Here is an 18,690-nt window from a genome sequence, read left to right as displayed (position 1 = left end):
CTCTGAAAATTTTTTAAAACCTGAACTGAACCGAACCTTGAATTTTATTTCTCCTAATGATTTCCCCCTAGACAAAACAAGCCATTATAACTAATGAAAGGTATTTGGGAATATATTTATAATAAAGTAATATTTAAATATTTTCATTTTCTTAATTCCTGGAGAACCCCTTTAACCACCTCAGCCCCCAGTGCTTAAACACCCTTAATGACCAGACCACTTTTTACACTTCTGACCTACACTACTTTCACCGTTTATTGCTCGGTCATGCAACTTACCACCCAAATGAATTTTACCTCCTTTTCTTCTCACTAATAGAGCTTTCATTTGGTGGTATTTCATTGCTGCTGACATTTTTACTTTTTTTTGTTATTAATCGAAATTTACCGATTTTTTTTTTTTTGCAAAAAAATGAAATTTTTCACTTTCAGTTGTAAATTTTTTTTTAAAAAAACGACATCCATATATAAATTTTTCTCTAAATTTATTGTTCTACATGTCTTTGATAAAAAAAAAATGTTTGGGTAAAAAAAAATGGTTTGGGTAAAAGTTATAGCGTTTACAAAGTATGGTACAAAAATGTGAATTTCCGCTTTTTGAAGCAGCTCTGACTTTCTGAGCACCTGTCATGTTTCCTGAGGTTCTACAATGCCCAGACAGTACAAACACCCCACAAATGACCCCATTTCAGAAAGTAGACACCCTAAGGTATTCGCTGATGGGCATAGTGAGTTCATAGAACTTTTTATTTTTTGTCACAAGTTAGCGGAAAATGATGATTATTTTTTTTTTTTTCCTTACAAAGTCTCATATTCCACTAACTTGTGACAAAAAATAAAAACTTCCATGAACTCACTATGCCCATCACGAAATACCTTGGGGTGTCTTCTTTCCAAAATGGGGTCACTTGTGGGGTAGTTATACTGCCCTGGCAATTTAGGGGCCCAAATGTGTGGGAAGTATTTTGAAATCAAAATGTGTAAAAAATGACCTGTGGAATCCTAAAGGTGCTCTTTGGAATGTGGGCCCCTTTGCCCACCTAGGCTGCAAAAAAGTGTCACACATCTGGTATCGCCGTACTCAGGAGAAGTTGGGCAATGTGTTTTGGGGTGTCTTTTTACATATACCCATGCTGGGTGAGATAAATATCTCGGCAAAAGACAACTTTTCCCATTTTTTTATACAAAGTTGGCATTTGACCGAGATATTTATCTCACCCAGCATGGGTATATGTAAAATGACACACCAAAACACATTGCCCAACTTCTCCTGAGTACGGCGATACCACATGTGTGACACTTTTTTGCAGCCTAGGTGGGCAAAGGGGCCCACATTCCAAAGAGCACCTTTAGGATTTCACAGGTCATTTTTTACACATTTTGATTTCAAACTACTTACCACACATTAGGGGGGCCCCTAGAATGCCAGGGCAGTATAACTACCCCACAAATGACCCCATTTTGGAAAGAAGACACCCCAAGGTATTTCGTGATCGGCATAGTGAGTTCATGGAAGTTTATATTTTTTGTCACCAGTTAGTCGAATATGAGACTTTGTAAGAAAATAAATAAATAAAAAATCATCATTTTCTGCTAACTTGTGACAAAAAATAAAAAATTCTAGGAACTCGCCATGCCCCTCACGGAATACCTTGGGGTGTCTTCTTTCCAAAATGGGGTCACTTGTGGGGTAGTTATACTGCCCTGGCATTCTAGGGGCCCCCCTAATGTGTGGTAAGTAGTTTGAAATCAAAATGTGTAAAAAATGACCTGTGAAATCCTAAAGGTGCTCTTTGGAATGTGGGCCCCTTTGCCCACCTAGGCTGCAAAAAAGTGTCACACATCTGGTATCGCCGTACTCAGGAGAAGTTGGGTAATGTGTTTTGGGGTGTCTTTTTACATATACCCATGCTGGGTGAGATAAATATCTCGGCAAAAGACAACTTTTCCCATTTTTTTATACAAAGTTGGCATTTGACCAAGATATTTCTCTCACCCAGCATGGGTATATGTAAAATGACACCCTAAAACACATTGCCCAACTTCTCCTGAGTACGGCGATACCAGATGTGTGACACTTTTTTGCAGCATAGCTGCGCAAAGGGGCCCAAATTCCTTTTATGAGGGCATTTTTAGACATTTGGATCCCAGACTTCTTCTCACACTTTAGGGCCCCTAAAATGCCAGGGCAGTATAAATACCCCACATGTGACCCCATTTTGGAAAGAAGACACCCCAAGGTATTCAATGAGGGGCATGGCGAGTTCATAGAAATTTTTTTTTTTGGCACAAGTTAGCGTAAATTGATTTTTTTTTGTTTTTTCTCACAAAGTCTCCCTTTCCGCTAACTTGGGACAAAAATTTCAATCTTTCATGGACTCAATATGCCCCTCACGGAATACCTTGGGGTGTCTTCTTTCCGAAATGGGGTCACATGTGGGGTATTTATACTGCCCTGGCATTTTAGGGGCCCTAAAGCGTGAGAAGAAGTCTGGAATATAAATGTCTAAAATATTTTAACCATTTGGATTCCGTGAGGGGTATGGTGAGTTCATGTGAGATTTTATTTTTTGACACAAGTTAGTGGAATATGAGACTTTGTAAGAAAAAAAAAAATCTTTAAAAAAAATTTCCGCTAACTTGGGCCAAAAAAATGTCTGAATGGAGCCTTACAGGGGGGTGATCAATGACAGGGGGGTGATCAATGACAGGGGGTGATCAGGGAGTCTATATGGGGTGATCACCCCACTGTCATTGATCACCCCCCTGTAAGGCTCCATTCAGATGTCCGTATGTGTTTTGCGGATCCGATCCATGTATCCGTGGATCTGTAAAAAACATACGGACGTCTGAATGGAGCCTTACAGGGGGGTGATCAATGACAGGGGGGTGATCAGGCAGTCTATATGGGGTGATCACCCCCCTGTCATTGATCACCTCCCTGTAAGGCTCCATTCAGATGTCCGCATGTGTTTTGCGGATCCAATCCGTGGATCCGTAAAAAACATACGGACGTCTGAATGGAGCCTTACAGGGGGTTGATCAATGACAGGGGGGTGATCAATGACAGGGGGTGATCAGGGAGTCTATATGAGGTGATCACCCCCCTGTCATTGATCACCCCCCTGTAAGGCTCCATTCAGACGTCCGTATGTGTTTTGCGGATCCGATCCATGTATCCGTGGATCTGTAAAAAACATACGGACGTCTGAATAGAGCCTTACAGGAGGGTGATCAATGACAGGGGGGTGATCAATGACAGGGGGGTGATCAGGGAGTCTATATGGGGTGATCATCCCCCTGTCATTGATCACCCCCCTGTAAGGCTCCAGTCAGATGTTCGTATGTGTTTTGCGGATCCGATCCATGTATCCGTGGATCCGTAAAAAACATACGGATGTCTGAATGGAGCCTTACAGGGGGGTGATCAATGACAGGGGGGTGATCAGGGAGTCTATATGGGGTGATCACCCCCCTGTCATTGATCACGCCCCTGTAAGGCTCCATTCAGACGTCCGTATGTGTTTTGCGGATCCGATCCATGTTTCCGTGGATCCGTAAAAAACATACGGACGTCTGAATGGAGCCTTACAGGGGGGTGATCAATGACAGAGGGGTGATCAATGACAGGGGGGTGATCAGGGAGTCTATATGGGGTGATCAGGGGTGATCAGGGGTTAATAAGGGGTTAGTAAGTGACAGGGGGGGTGTAGTGTAGTGGTGTTTGGTGCTACTTATTACAGAGCTGCCTGTGTCCTCTGGTGGTCGATCCAAGCAAAAGGGACCACCAGAGGACCAGGTAGCAGGTATATTAGACGCTGTTTTCAAAACAGCGTCTAATATACCTGTTAGGGGTTAAAAACATCGCATCTCCAGCCTGCCAGCGAACGATCGCCGCTGACAGGCTGGAGATCCACTCGCTTACCTTCCGATCCTGTGAACGCGCGCACCTGTGTGCGGATCCGATCCATGTATCCGTGGATCCGTAAAAAACATACGGACCTCTGAATGGAGCCTTACAGGGGGGTGATCAATGACAGGGGGGTGATCAATGACAGGGGGGTGATCAGGGAGTCTATATGGGGTGATCACCCCCCTGTCATTGATCACTCCCCTGTAAGGCTCCATTCAGACGTCCGTATGTGTTTTGCGGATCCGATCCATGTATCCCTGGATCTGTAAAAAACATACGGACGTCTGAATAGAGCCTTACAGGGGGGTGATCAATGACAGGGGGGTGATCAGGGAGTCTATATGGGGTGATCAGGGGTGATCAGGGGTTAATAAGGGGTTAATAAGTGACGGGGGGGGTGTAGTGTAGTGTAGTGGTGTTTGGTGCTACATATTACTGAGCTGCCTGTGTCCTCTGGTGGTCGATCCAAACAAAAGGGACCACCAGAGGACCAGGTAGCAGGTATATTAGACGCTGTTATCAAAACAGCGTCTAATATACCTGTTAGGGGTTAAAAAAAATTGCATCTCCAGCCTGCCAGCGAATGATCGCCGCTGGCAGGCTGGAGATCCACTCGCTTACCTTCCGATCCTGTGAACGCGCGCGCCTGTGTGCGCGCGTTCACAGGAAATCTCGCGTCTCGCGAGATGACGCATATATGCGTGACTATGCCTGCAGCTGCCGCCTCCGGAACGCGATCCGGCGTTAGGCGGTCCGGAGGCGGTTAAAGAGTCCAAGGAATCGCACTCAGCAAGCGAGAATCCTACCTTGTACTGACAAGTGTCCATCACTTCGAAACAGCTGTCTACGGATGGATATTTGACTATTTTCCCTTGTGATATCCCAAGACTTGTTAAAAGGACTTTTACTTATAGGGAGCCTCTTCCACAAGGTGGCGCTAACAAGATAGATCTCTTTCACTGGGAGATACCTCTTTACAAATTATTTTCCCGTGGAGCATTGCCTATAAGGCCTCTTTCACACGGGCGTCATGTTTTTTGTCCGGATAAGATGCGGGTGCGTTGCGGGAAAATACGCGATTTTTCCGAGGGAGTGCAAAACATTGTAATGCGTCTTGCACGATCGTGAGAAAAATCTGCATGTTTGGTACCCAGACCCGAACTCGGACTTCTTCACAGAAGTTCGGGTTTGGGTTAGGTGTTCTGTAGATTGTATTATTTTCCCTTATAACATGGTTATAAGGGAAAATAATAGCATTCTTAATACAGAATGCATAGTACAATAGGGCTGGAGGGGTTAAAAAAAAATAATAATTATTGAACTCACCTTAATCCACTTGATCGCGCAGCCGGCATCTCTTCTGTCTTCTTCTTTGCTGTGCACAGGAATAGGACCTTTGATGACGTCACTGTGCTCATCACATGGTCCAATCACATGGTTCATCACCATGGTGAGGGACCATGTGATTGGATCATGTGATGTGACGTCACCACAGGTCCTTAGCCGGCAGCTCAACATTACAGAAGAAGACAGAGATCCGCAACTATGCGATAAAGTGTACTCGGTGAGTTAATTTCTTTTTTTTTTTTAACCCCTCCATCACTATTTTACTTTGCATTCTGTATTCAGAATGCTATTATTTTCCCTTATAACCATGTTATAAGGGAAAATAATACAGATCGGGTCCCCAGCCCGATAGTCACCTAGCAACCATGTGTGAAAATCGCACCGCATCCGCACTTGCTTGCGATATTCACGCGGCCCCATTCACTTCTATGGGGCCTGCGTTGCGTGAAAAACGCTGAATATAGAGCTTGCTGCGATTTTCACGCAACGCGCAAGTGATGCGTGAAAATCACAGCTCATGTGCACAGCCCCATAGAAATGAATGGGTCAGGATTCAGTGCGGGTGCAATGCGCACAACTCACGCATCGCACCCGCGCGGAATACTCGCCCGTGTGAAAGAGGCCTAAGTCTCCATACGCAGCCAGTCTCTTTAAGCAGAGCCAGTACCCTGCCTACGCCAAATTTGGCCATTGATCTACTGTGTATGGGCTCCTTCACTCAGCATTAAAGGGGTTCTCCAGGAACCAGGATAGGTCATCAATATCAGATCGATGGGGGGTCCGACACCCTGCTGATCAGCTGTATGAGGAGACTGCATGCACAGTGAGCAGGAAGAGAGACAGGAGACACTGTGCGCGCCGTCTCCTCATACAGCTAGTCGGGGGGGGGGGGGCGGGTGTCGGACACCGTCTCCTCATACAGCTAGTCGGGGGGGGGGGGGGCGGGTGTCGGACACCGTCTCCTCATACAGCTAGTCGGGGGGGGGGGGGGGGCGGGTGTCGGACACCGTCTCCTCATACAGCTAGTCGGGGGGGGGGGGCGGGTGTCGGACCCCCGCCAATATGATATTGATGAGCTATCCTGGGGAAATACTGAAACATTTAGGTCTGCTTATGACCTGTGAACACCGAACCGTATGATATTTTAATCACATTCTCACAAAATTGTTTCATTTTCTACTTTTGAAACATTGTATCAATAAGAAAAAAATCTACATTTAGCCTTTACTAATAAATGCCGTTGATTTGATAGGGACTGTAGATGGTGCTGCCCCGTTCTTGGTACCCCTGGAAATCCCACCTGCCTGACCCACCCCAATCGGACTTTTCGTATATTTCAGACTAGATATGGACTAAAGGCTTCTGCAATCACTGCTCTGACTTTTGCAAAGCTTGAACTATAGCACTGTGCAAAAATAAATGATGCAAAAATCTGAGCTCTCAGTTTTTTATCATGGAGCTACAACTCCCAGCATGCTCATCTGTAACGACATGTTTCAGCTAGGGAAAGTGAAAGTGCAGCCGAACTGAGGTGTCATTACAGCTCGGCCGTGTTTTATAAGATCTGACCCCCCTGCTGCTTCCCTTTTCATATCCTGTTTTCTTTGCCCTTTCCTCTTCTATAGGCAGGGGTCGTAGAGATACAGAGATCTCCTGGTACCTACCTGTCTCTCCGCTCTTCCTTCCTTCCTATACAAGTTGTGGATGTGACACCATAAGGCGGTGCATGTACGTGAGTGACAGGGACTGTGTGGAAGAGGAGGGGGAACTGGGAGGGAGTGGACATGTTATAGTACAGCAGCTGCTGGTAGAGGAGACAGAGGGCCAGAGCAAAGTCTATGAGACCCCCTCCCTCCCCAGCAATGTGTGCAGGGCGTCTGCTCAGGGGAAGAATCTAGAGATGTGTGATACAAACGGTTTCACATTTTTCAATAAGAGCTACAGTAACAAGCCGACCATGTTCTGAGACTCCAGGATTGGACCTGGCGTGGTGCCATAAAACAGCTGGGAGTCCTGTAGGAGACCACCCTGTACTATATGAATCACCAGGACACCATCTACTAAAGAATCCTGAATATCTCGCCTTCCAGGACCTGCAGATGCCTTAGGGAATATCCAGAGGAAATGCATTTGTTGCAGAAAATCCAACATTGAAAGTCTGTTTCATTCATCTGAACGGGGTGGTTTTAGTAGCAAACTTATGGATTCTGCAGACCCCATTCAAAAAATGTAAACTTAGGCTTCCTTCAATGCCGAGACCGCGCCAAGAAGAGACTTGTCCCTTTTTAGGAACGGTGGGCGGACAGCCATCGATTGAAGCCGCGGTGGCTCTGTGTGTGCGGCTTAGCTCCATAAGCTGTGGCATCTAAATGGAACAACCTTGGTAGAAACCACCGCGGAGTTTTTTTACATGTTGTTTTTGGTGCAGATTCTGCAGCTAAAAACCAAATAAAAAATGCTTCCAAAGCATCTTGATTTCAATGTGAAAACCACTTCCTAATTTACAAGGCACCATTTCTTCCACTTTTAAAAACTGTGGTGTGAAATAAAGAAGTGATGTGATCATTCTAGGTGCGGATTCAAGGTTGAATCCACATCCAAACTTCCCACTGACATGGGCAGGATCACAAACCACATCAAAAACCCCATCAAAATAAAAATCACATCCAGAAAACCAGGAGAAATCCTGAAGCAGATTTTGCATCCGTTTTTTTAAAGCTCACAAAAAACTCCATGTGAACATAGCCTCAGATTTAGTCACAGCCAGGGCCTGTCTTAGCAAGTTGCACCAGGACACATCACTCCTCACTCCTGAATTGGGGCGCCAGATGGTTCTCTCTCCGGGGCACCTGTTCACCGGGATGGTTCACCCAGTTTTTGGGCACCTCTGCACTCAGTTTTATCAGCATCCATAGGACTCACATATAATTGAGCAGTGCTGGCAGGATAAAGGAACTATTGGTTCCCTGAACTGCTGCTCGGCAGTTTGTTGTGATGCAGGTAGCGCTATGATGTCATTGCTCCAAATGCGACATTCTGAAGATGTAGGCCTGGCCTGAAGAATAAAGAACTGCATCGCGGGAGGCCATCCTGCGACCACGGAAAGGTAAGTATTGTGTGCATTGTATATCTGGACAGAGAGCATGGGTCATAGAGCAGGAGGCACAGAGCAAGTAGCACTATGTATGGGGGCACAGAGCATGTAGCACTATGTATGGGGGCACAGAGCATGTAGCACTATGTATGGGGGCACAGAGCATGTAGCACTCTGTATGGGGGCACAGAGCATGTAGCACTCTGTATGGGGGCAGAGAGCAAGTAGCACTATGTATGGGGGCACAGAGCATGTAGCACTATGTATGGGGGCACAGAGCAAGTAGCACTATGTATGGAGGCACAGAGCATGTAGCACTATGTATGGTGGCACAGAGCATGTAGCACTATGTATGGGGGCACAGAGCAAGTAGCACTATGTATGGGGGCACAGAGCATGTAGCACTATGTATGGTGGCACAGAGCATGTAGCACTATGTATGGGGGCACAGAGCAAGTAGCACTATGTATGGGGGCACAGAGCATGTAGCACTATGTATGGGGGCACAGAGCATGCAGCACTATGTATGGGGGCACAGAGCAAGTAGCACTATGTATGGGGGCACAGAGCATGTAGCACTATGTATGGTGGCACAGAGCATGTAGCACTATGTATGGGGGCACAGAGCAAGTAGCACTATGTATGGGGGCACAGAGCATGTAGCACTATGTATGGGGGCACAGAGCATGCAGCACTATGTATTGGGGCACAGAGCAAGTAGCACTATGTATGGGGGCACAGAGCAAGTAGCACTATGTATGGGGGCACAGAGCATGTAGCACTATGTATGGGGGCACAGAGCATGTAGCACTATGTATGGGGGCACAGAGCATGTAGCACTATGTATGGGGGCACAGAGCATGTAGCACTATGTATGGGGGCACAGAGCATGTAGCACTATGTATGGGGGCAAAGAGCATGTAGCACTATGTATGGGGGCACAGAGCATGTAGCACTATGTATGGGGGCACAGAGCATGTAGCACTATGTATGGGGGCACAGAGCATGTAGCACTATGTATGGGGGCACAGAGCATGTAGCACTATGTATGTGGGCACAGAGCATGTAGCACTATGTATGGGGGCACAGAGCATGTAGCACTATGTATGGGGGCACAGAGCATGTAGCACTATGTATGGGGGCACAGAGCATGTAGCACTATGTATGGGGGCTGAGAGCATGTAGCACTATGTATGGGGGCACAGAGCATGTAGCACTATGTATGGGGCAGAGAACATGTAGCAATATATATGGGGGCACAGAGCATGTAGCACTATGTATGGGGGCAGAGAGCATGTAGCAGTATATAGGGGGGAACAGAGCATGTAGCACTATGTATGGGGGCACAGAGCATGTAGCACTATGTATGGGGGCAGAGAGCATGTAGCACTATGTATGGGGGCACAGAGCATGTAGCACTATGTATGGGGGCACAGAGCATGTAGCACTATGTATGGGGGCACAGAGCATGTAGCAATATATATGGGGGCACAGAGCATGTAGCACTATGTATGGGGCAGAGAACATGTAGCACTATGTATGGGGGCAGAGAGCATGTAGCAGTATATAGGGGGGAACAGAGCATGTAGCACTATGTATGGGGGCACAGAGCATGTAGCACTATGTATGGGGGCAGAGAGCATGTAGCACTATGTATGGGGGCACAGAGCATGTAGCACTATGTATGGGGGCACAGAGCATGTAGCACTATGTATGGGGGCACAGAGCATGTAGCAATATATATGGGGGCACAGAGCATGTAGCACTATGTATGGGGGCACAGAGCATGTAGCACTATGTATGGGGGCACAGAGCATGTAGCACTATGTATGGGGGCACAGAGCATGTAGCACTATGTATGGGGGCACAGAGCATGTAGCACTATGTATGGGGGCACAGAGCATGTAGCACTATGTATGGGGGCTGAGAGCATGTAGCACTATGTATGGGGGCACAGAGCATGTAGCACTATGTATGGGGGCACAGAGCATGTAGCACTATGTATGGGGGCTGAGAGCATGTAGCACTATGTATGGGGGCACAGAGCATGTAGCACTATGTATGGGGGCAGAGAGCATGTAGCAGTATATAGGGGGAACAGAGCATGTAGCACTATGTATGGGGGCACAGAGCATGTAGCACTATGTATGGGGGCACAGAGCATGTAGCACTATGTATGGGGGCACAGAGCATGTAGCACTATGTATGGGGGCACAGAGCATGTAGCACTATGTATGGGGGCACAGAGCATGTAGCACTATGTATGGGGGCAGAGAGCATGTAGCACTATATATGGGGGCACAGAGCATGTAGCACTATGTATGGGGGCGCAGAGCATGTAGCAATATATATGGGGGCACAGAGCAGGAGGCACTATTTAAGAGTTCAAAAGCATGTGGCACCATATAAGGGGGAAAAGAGCATGTAGCACCATATAAGACAGAAAGGCTTGAGGCACTCTGTATGGGGAAACAGAACATGTGGCACAGTAAGGGGGCAAAAAGTGTGTGGCACTATTTATAGAGGGTAACTGTGTGGGACATTATTTTCAGGGGGCATAGTGTGTGCTGCTAAAATATCAAGAGCACAGTGTGTGGCACTAAGACTGGTTTGTGTTAGTTGAAAGGGTGTGATGGATCGGTTGGAAAAGTGAGAAGCTGTAGACATCTGGACAGCAAGTTCTGCAGAGATGGGTCATAGCCTGCAGAAGCCATCATGGTGGTCTGAACCAAATATAAATAAAAAGTAAGAGATGAACTCTACAGGAGACATCACCTTTAAGTCACTAAATGGAAGTAATTATTCTGCCACCGACTGTGTCTGGTCAGTGCTGTAGTCGCTCGTATAGTCTACAGCATGATGATGGGAAACAACAAATCCCAGCATCCCTTTACACCTGTTCAGGAATAAATGCTATGGACAATGGTTGTGGAACAATTTAGGGCTTAGGGCTAGTTCTGAGGGCGTTATCCTAACGCTCCTCTGGTTTTCACCTCTTAACCCCTATACAGGTATCTAGTCTTCGATGCTGCTACCTCTTGAAATAATCTTGGTGTAGTTGGCAGCTGTCACATAGGGGTCAGAGACTCTGGCACAAGCACAAGAGGCACAGGGAGAGCAAACAGACAGATCTAGGTGGAGAACAAACTGACAGAGTACATGCCAAATCAAGGCAAGCACAGACTGAACCAGACAAGATCAGGCAACAATCTGATGAACAGACACGGGGCAATGGCAGACTGAACTAGGCCAGAACTCAGACACAGACCCAACCTGAACAGATCCAAACACAATCTGGAGAGACTAGGCAAACAGATATTAGCTCCAACACTGAACAAATATACAGAATCAAAACAGATCCAAACAGAACCTGTTGCACAACTAGATGCAGGATACATAACAATACACATCAGACCTAACAAACTCATTAGTCATAAAGGTGCACACACGGAGTGAGGGAAGACAAACCCAAGCAGCGCTGAACTGAGACAAGATACAAAGCTAAATTATCACAATTCACACCTGTAGTTCTGTATTTATATTATGAGCTTGCTTTTGGTTCTGTATTTATGTAATTATCTTGGTTCTGGTTCTGTATTTATGTAATGAGCTTGGTTCTGGTTCTGTATTTATGTAATGAGCTTGGTTCTGGTTCTGTATTTATATAATGAGCTTGGTTCTGGTTCTGTATTTATGTAATGAGCTTGGTTCTGGTTCTGTATTTATATAATGAGCTTGGTTCTGGTTCTGTATTTATGTAATGAGCTTGGTTCTGGTTCTGTATTTATATAATGAGCTTGCTTTTGGTTCTGTATTTATGTAATTATCTTGGTTCTGGTTCTGTATTTATGTAATAACCTTGGTTCTGGTTCTGTATTTATGTAATGAGCTTGGTTCTGTATTTATATAATGAGCTTGGTTCTGTATTCATGTAATGGACCTGGTTCTGTATTTATGTAATGAGCTTGGTTCTGGTGATGTATTCATGCAATGACCTTGGTTCTGGTTCTGTATTAATGTAGTGATCTTGGTTCTGTATTCATGTAATGGACCTGGTTCTGTAATTATGTAATGATCTTGGTTCTGTATTCATGTAATGGACCTGGGTGTAACGGTCGCGTACACACACACACAGGGGGGAGGGAAGTGACCACTGCGCTCCACCCTTACCCCTGGCCCTGCCTACTTACCTCGCGAGTCCTAATGACAGGGGACAACTGGACGGCAATCCCTAACTTGGAATAAGTGCAGGGATGACAGACAGACAAACAACAGGACGTGAACGGACCGAGTCAATACCAGGAAAGCTGCAAAGTACAAATGGAGCAAGCAGAGAATAGTCAGTTGAAGCCGGGGTCATAAATACCAGGAGAGAAGTGAAGTACCAAAGGAGTCAGCAGAGGATCGTCAGGAGGAGGCCGGGGTCAGAATACCAGGAGAGCAGCAAAGTACACAAGGAGCAGGCAGAGGATCGTCAGGAAACAGCAGGAGGTAAGTACGCCAGGAAATACAACATCACAGGTGTAACCTAAATTAACAGGCAACCTGTAGCCAGCAGGCTGCCTGTATTTATAGTGGGGAGTGAGGGTCATGTGACGTGGCCAACGTCACATGACCGACAGACCAACCAGTCGAGCACCGAGTGATCAGCTCGGCGCTCAAGGCAGACTTAGGAGCAGGGAACCTCCCAGCTAGTAAAGCCGCCCTGGGAACGAGGTCAAGCACAGATCCTCGCTCCCGAAGCTAAGCAGCAGGTCTGCGGCTGATGGGAGACCGAGTGCACCTTCGGAACCCCGTTACACTGGGGCTATATTTATGTAATGATCTTGGTTCTGGTTCTGTGTTCATGTAATGAGCTTGGTTCTGGTTCTGTATTTATGTAATGACCTTGGTTCTGGTTCTGGATTCATGTAATGACCTTGGTTCTGGTTCTGTATTCATGTAATGGACCTGGTTCTGTATTCATGTAATTATCTTGGTTCTGATTCTGTATTCATGTAATGATCTTGGTTCTGGTGCTGTATATATGTATTTAGCTTGGATCTGGTTCTGTATTTATGTAATGACCTTGGTTCTGGTTCTGTGTTCATATAATGATCTTCGTTCTGGTGCTGTATATACGTAATGACCTTGGTTTTGGTGCTGTATTTATGTAATGAGCTTGGTTCTGGTTCTGTATTCATGTAATGAGCTTAGTTCTGGTTCTGTATTCATGTAGTGAACTTTATTCTGGTGCTGTATATACATAATGACCTTGGTTCTGGTTCTGTATTAACATAATGACCTTGGTTCTGGTGCTGTATATATGTAATGACCTTGGTTCTGTATTTATATAATGGACCTGGTTCTGGTTCTATATGTAATGAGCTTGTTATGGAAATGCTACCACTGTATGGTAAATATCCCACTGCACATGCCGGGCGCCGTCTCCATTTACTGCTGTGGGACTTCACTTATTATCCGAACCGCTGCTCAGCATCTCCAGAAGTCACATAGCGGTGAATGCCGCAGTGGCCACACACGTGTGGCTTGCTCTCCATTCATTTTTGGCAATGTTCTTGAGATAGGAGAGGCTTCCCCAGAGGTAGGTCCTGGACCGCCACCTGTCAGACACTTATGGCATATCCCAGTATCGGAAACCCAGGACCCCGCTGATCAGCTGCTTGATATGGCACCAGCTCATAGAGTAGCGTTGTGGCCTTCTAGCAGCTTAGCCTAGGCCGCTGATGTTCATCGGTCATATACAGTGGCGTACCTCCAATAGAGGTAGACCACACAGCTGCTATGGGGCCCCTGGGGGAAGGGGGCCCCGCAGTGGAGGATAGGCCCCGCCCACTAATTACACTGCTATAGCTACTACCTGTTGAAATAGAATGTAAGAAGTCTGAAGGAGCTTTGGTGATATCATCAACCATGTGACCAGTGCAGGAAGCCAAGAAGTCTGAAGGAGCATTGGTGATGTCATCAACCATGTGACCAGTGCAGGAAGCCAAGAAGTCTGAAGGAGCTTTGGTGATGTCATCAACCATGTGACCAGTGCAGAGCCCTGGTGAAAGACCTATGGGATGTTTCTGTGCTGTGCCTGGAGGAGAGGTTAGTGGTGTCCTGGGATAGCCCATATAACGTGCTATAAAAGCTGGGAGTTGTAGTTCTGTCCTGTTATATCCCTCTCCATGTAATTTAAACGTATGCCCTAGTACAGTCTGGTAATGCTGGGAGTTGTAGTTCTGTCCTATTATACCCCCTCTCTGTAATGTATACTGATGCACCATAATAAGTCTGGCCACACTGGGGGTTATAGTTGTTTCCATTTAAAGCTCTCACCTAGTAAATCTGGATGATGCCGTATAATTATCTGTACATGCTGGGAATTGTAGTTCTCACTTTGGTTTCACATCACTGTTTAGTTTTCCGTTTTGCGTGCAGGGCCTTTTTCCATCTAAAATAACGGATCTTAGATTCAAACGGATGATGAATGTGCAGAACTGATGCTTGAAATACAGAATCTGTTTTTTTCTTTATTTTTCTGTTCTTCTGACGGATCAGACGGACGGAAAACTAAACGGTGAACCTGGCCTTATACTCTCTGTGTAATATCCACTTGTATCCAATAATAACAGCCTGGTCATGCTGGGAGTTGTAGTTCTCTCCACTTTTACCTCTCCCTTTGTTGCCCCCTAATTTCCAATAGGAACAATCTGGTGATGATGAGAGTTGTAGTTCCCTTGTCACTATTATAATTTTCTGCAGCACCTGAGGTGTGTGTTAGGCTTTGTTCACATCTGTGCTGGTGACGTTCACTGTTCTGTCCAAATCACCGCATTTCCGGATCTGGCGCTTCATGGACAACAACATCCTGACGGATCCCACTGACTATGATGAGACCTGACGGGTTTCCATCTGCCAGGATATAAAATCGTGTCCAGCATTTATGATCTGATCTGCGAATGAGGCCCCAACACAGATGTGATAAAAGACTTATATGTTCTCTATTAGGAGGTTCTGCAGCAGCTGAGGTGTGTATTATGAGGTTCTGCAGCAGCTGAGGTGTGTATTATGATGTTCTGCAGCAGCTGAGGTGTGTATTATAAGGTTCTGCAGCAGATAATGTGTGTATTAGGAGGTTCTGCAGCAGCTGAGATGTGTATCATGAGGTTCTGCAGGAGCTGAGGTGTGTATTATGATGTTCTGCAGCAGCTGAGGTGTGTATTATGATGTTCTGCAGAAGCTGAGGTGTGTATTATAAGGTTCTGCAGCAGATAATGTGTGTATTAGGAGGTTCTGCAGCAGCTGAGATGTGTATCATGAGGTTCTGCAGGAGCTGAGGTGTGTATTATGATGTTCTGCAGCAGCTGAGGTGTGTATTATGATGTTCTGCAGAAGCTGAGGTGTGTATTATGAGGCTCTGCAGCAGCTGAGGTGTGTATTATGAGGTTCTGCAGCAGCTGAGGTGTGTATTATGATGTTCTGCAGGAGCTGAGGTGTGTATTATGATGTTCTGCAGCAGCTGAGGTGTATATTATGATGTTCTGCAGAAGCTGAGGTGTGTATTAGGAGGTTCTGCAGCAGCTGAGGTGTGTATTATGATGTTCTGCAGCAGCTGAGGTGTGTATTAGGAGGTTCTGCAGCAGCTGAGGTGTGTATTAGGAGGTTTTGCAGAAGCTGAGGTGTGTACTAGGAGGTTCTGCAGCAGCTGAGGTGTGTACTATGATGTTCTGCATCAGCTGAGGTGTGTATTATGAGGTTCTGCAGCAGCTGAGGTGTGTATTAGGAGGTTCTGCAGGAGCTGAGGTGTGTATTAGGAGGTTCTTCAGCAGCTGAGGTGTGTATTAGGAGGTTCTGCAGCAGCTGAGGTGTGTATTATGATGTTCTGCAGCAGCTGAGGTGTGTATTAGGAGGTTCTGCAGCAGCTGAGGTGTGTATTAGGAGGTTCTGCAGCAGCTGAGGTGTGTATTATGAGGTTCTGCAGCAGCTGAGGTGTGTATTATGAGGTTCTGCAGGAGCTGAGGTGTGTATTAGGAGGTTCTGCAGCAGCTGAGGTGTGTATTAGGAGGTTCTGCAGCAGCTGAGATGTGTATTAGGAGGTTCTGCAGCAGCTGAGATGTGTATTAGGAGGTTCTGCAGCAGTCAGACAAACATCATTTGTGACTGGATTAAATCCTAGTGTCCTAGCGTCGCACTGTGACCTGACTGACCAGTCCGGACCTGACCTGATCCCGCACTGTCACCAGTCCAGACTCCAGTCCAGCTCAGTGCAGATCTGCCCCAGGCCCTGACCGCGCTCTGCCAGCAGCACAACCAGTAAGTCAGCATTGGGGAGGAGGTGAAGCAGCAGCGGGCACAGTCCATGGGGGAAGGGTGACATACCATATAAGAAGTAGCAGCAGCGGGCACAGTTCATGGGGAAGGCTTGGTAATCACTTGCGATCAGATTTTGGTATTCTGTTCCAGCCACCAGCAGAATACCAGAATCGCCAGATCCAGCATATGCCAAACACTGCTGACACCGTCCGGATCCCATTCACAATAATGGGGTCATTCGAGATCCCACATACAGCTGTGTTTTGCCCTTTGTTTTTGCCAGAATCTGCAACAGAGGCTTCGGCTGGAACCTCTGCAGTAGATGTTGCACGTACCCTAAGGGGTGTGATGGGTCACTCACAAGGGGGCCCAATTCAGATTCTTGACTTTTCGCCCAGGGCGCCATGTAACCTGAAGTCTGGCGGGCTGACAGCTGACTTACAGAGGATACTGATACTTAGTCCAGTTGAGCAAAGCAAAGGCGGTTTCTTCACAAAACTGGGTGTTTCACATCAGGACGGGCTCCCTGTCCAGGACTTTGTATTGCTCCCCAGCACCCAGCTGATATGGCATATCTCTCCCATCCAGAAGACAGCTATGACCTGCTATCAGCTAATGCAGACGTTCTCCGGTATAATCTCTGGTGCACACAGACCCATGTGCTCACTGGTGAACCTGGACTTTCACATGTACACACATTCCCCCATACACATGGACACCTGATCGCCCACATGGACATTCACCCTTACATCCACATATGTACAGATGCAGAAACCTATAGACTTATTTGTGGTGGAGCTAATGTTTAGCAGATGCGGGCTGCCAGGATCCATCAGTGAGAAGACAAAGCATTGGGAGATGAAAGGGTTATGAAGGCAGTGTCCCCGTCCTGTGAGGATGGTTATGGCCCAGCTTAATCCTGTTCACTGGAACACTGCCCGGTTCCGGATGACCCGACAGCGTGATGGATCTCCCCCACCAGTCAAGTAGCAATTCAGTCTTTCATCAATGTAGCTCTATCCTTAGAAATAGAAATCCTAGAACCCACGTTCTAGTTCTAGTTCTACCAATCAATCTAAGGGTTCTCTTTCTTTTTCCTTTTCCTTTTTTTTCCTCCTTTTCTCTTCTCTTTTTTCTTTTTCCTTTTTTTCTTTTTCCCTTTCCCCCCCTATAATTTTCATTTTTGTTTATTTTTTATTTTTCGCTGTTTATTTTTTATCTTCATTATTTTTTATTTAACATTTAAATTTTTTTATTGTTTTTTATTTATTTTAATTTTGTCTTTTCCTTTTCTTTTTCTCTTTTCTTCTTTTTTCCCACTCCTTTTCATTTTTCCCTTCCCCACTGCCTTTTCTTTTCTTCACATTTCCTCACTTTTCCTTCTTTCCCCTCTCTCTTCTCACTCCTTTAGACAGCCCTTTCTGTGCCTGATCCCTTTGCTCCCACTCAGCTGTCCCTCTGTCCCTCCCCCCCCTCTCCATCCTTGTACTCATTCTTGTGCGCTTTGATTTGATACATATGCAGCTGCCTTCGTTCCCCTATTCCCGGCTCTAGCGGCACATGTGCTCTGCATCATTCCACAGCGCTGGCCATCTTTGTTTTACCCTCCACCCTATGCGCTTGCGCAGTAGCTCCCAAGCCTCCCACATCCTGGCCCACGGTACCACCTTACTCCTTGTGCGCTTCCTGCGTATGGACTCTTAAGGACACCATCATGCCATGCGGCCCAGTGTCATACTCAGGAGGCATTTGCCTCATCTACTTTTGCGCCACTATACTCCAGAGGGCCATTGCTTCCTCCTAACCTCTAAACTAAACCCCGCTGCGGCTCAGCCAGGTAAGCTACACCCATGTCCTCCTCCACAGAAATGTTTTTCTTATATTGCTGTGTCTTTTATGACTGGATCCTTAACTGTGACTTGATTACATCCACTAGGCCCGTCTATGTACCTTACATCTACAATATATTGATTGAGCCTACTTGTGACCACAGCTACTGGCATGGCTTCACCACCTCACCAACTATTGATACCGGA

The 18,690-nt window shown here is 46.3% G+C and overlaps 1 protein-coding gene across 6 annotated transcripts in view; it reads right to left on the bottom strand.

Moving 5' to 3' along the window:
• Window positions 1-18,690, bottom strand: part of LOC120991489 (interferon-inducible GTPase 5-like) — a 166,317-nt gene that overhangs the window by 73,944 nt on the left and 73,683 nt on the right. The gene's annotated exons all lie outside the window — the stretch shown is intronic.

Source organism: Bufo bufo, chromosome 1, assembly GCF_905171765.1.
Source record: "Bufo bufo chromosome 1, aBufBuf1.1, whole genome shotgun sequence".
Taxonomy (NCBI): domain Eukaryota; kingdom Metazoa; phylum Chordata; class Amphibia; order Anura; family Bufonidae; genus Bufo; species Bufo bufo.
The sequence above is the reverse complement of the archived record's forward strand: the minus strand, read 5'-3'. Positions and strand labels throughout refer to the sequence as shown.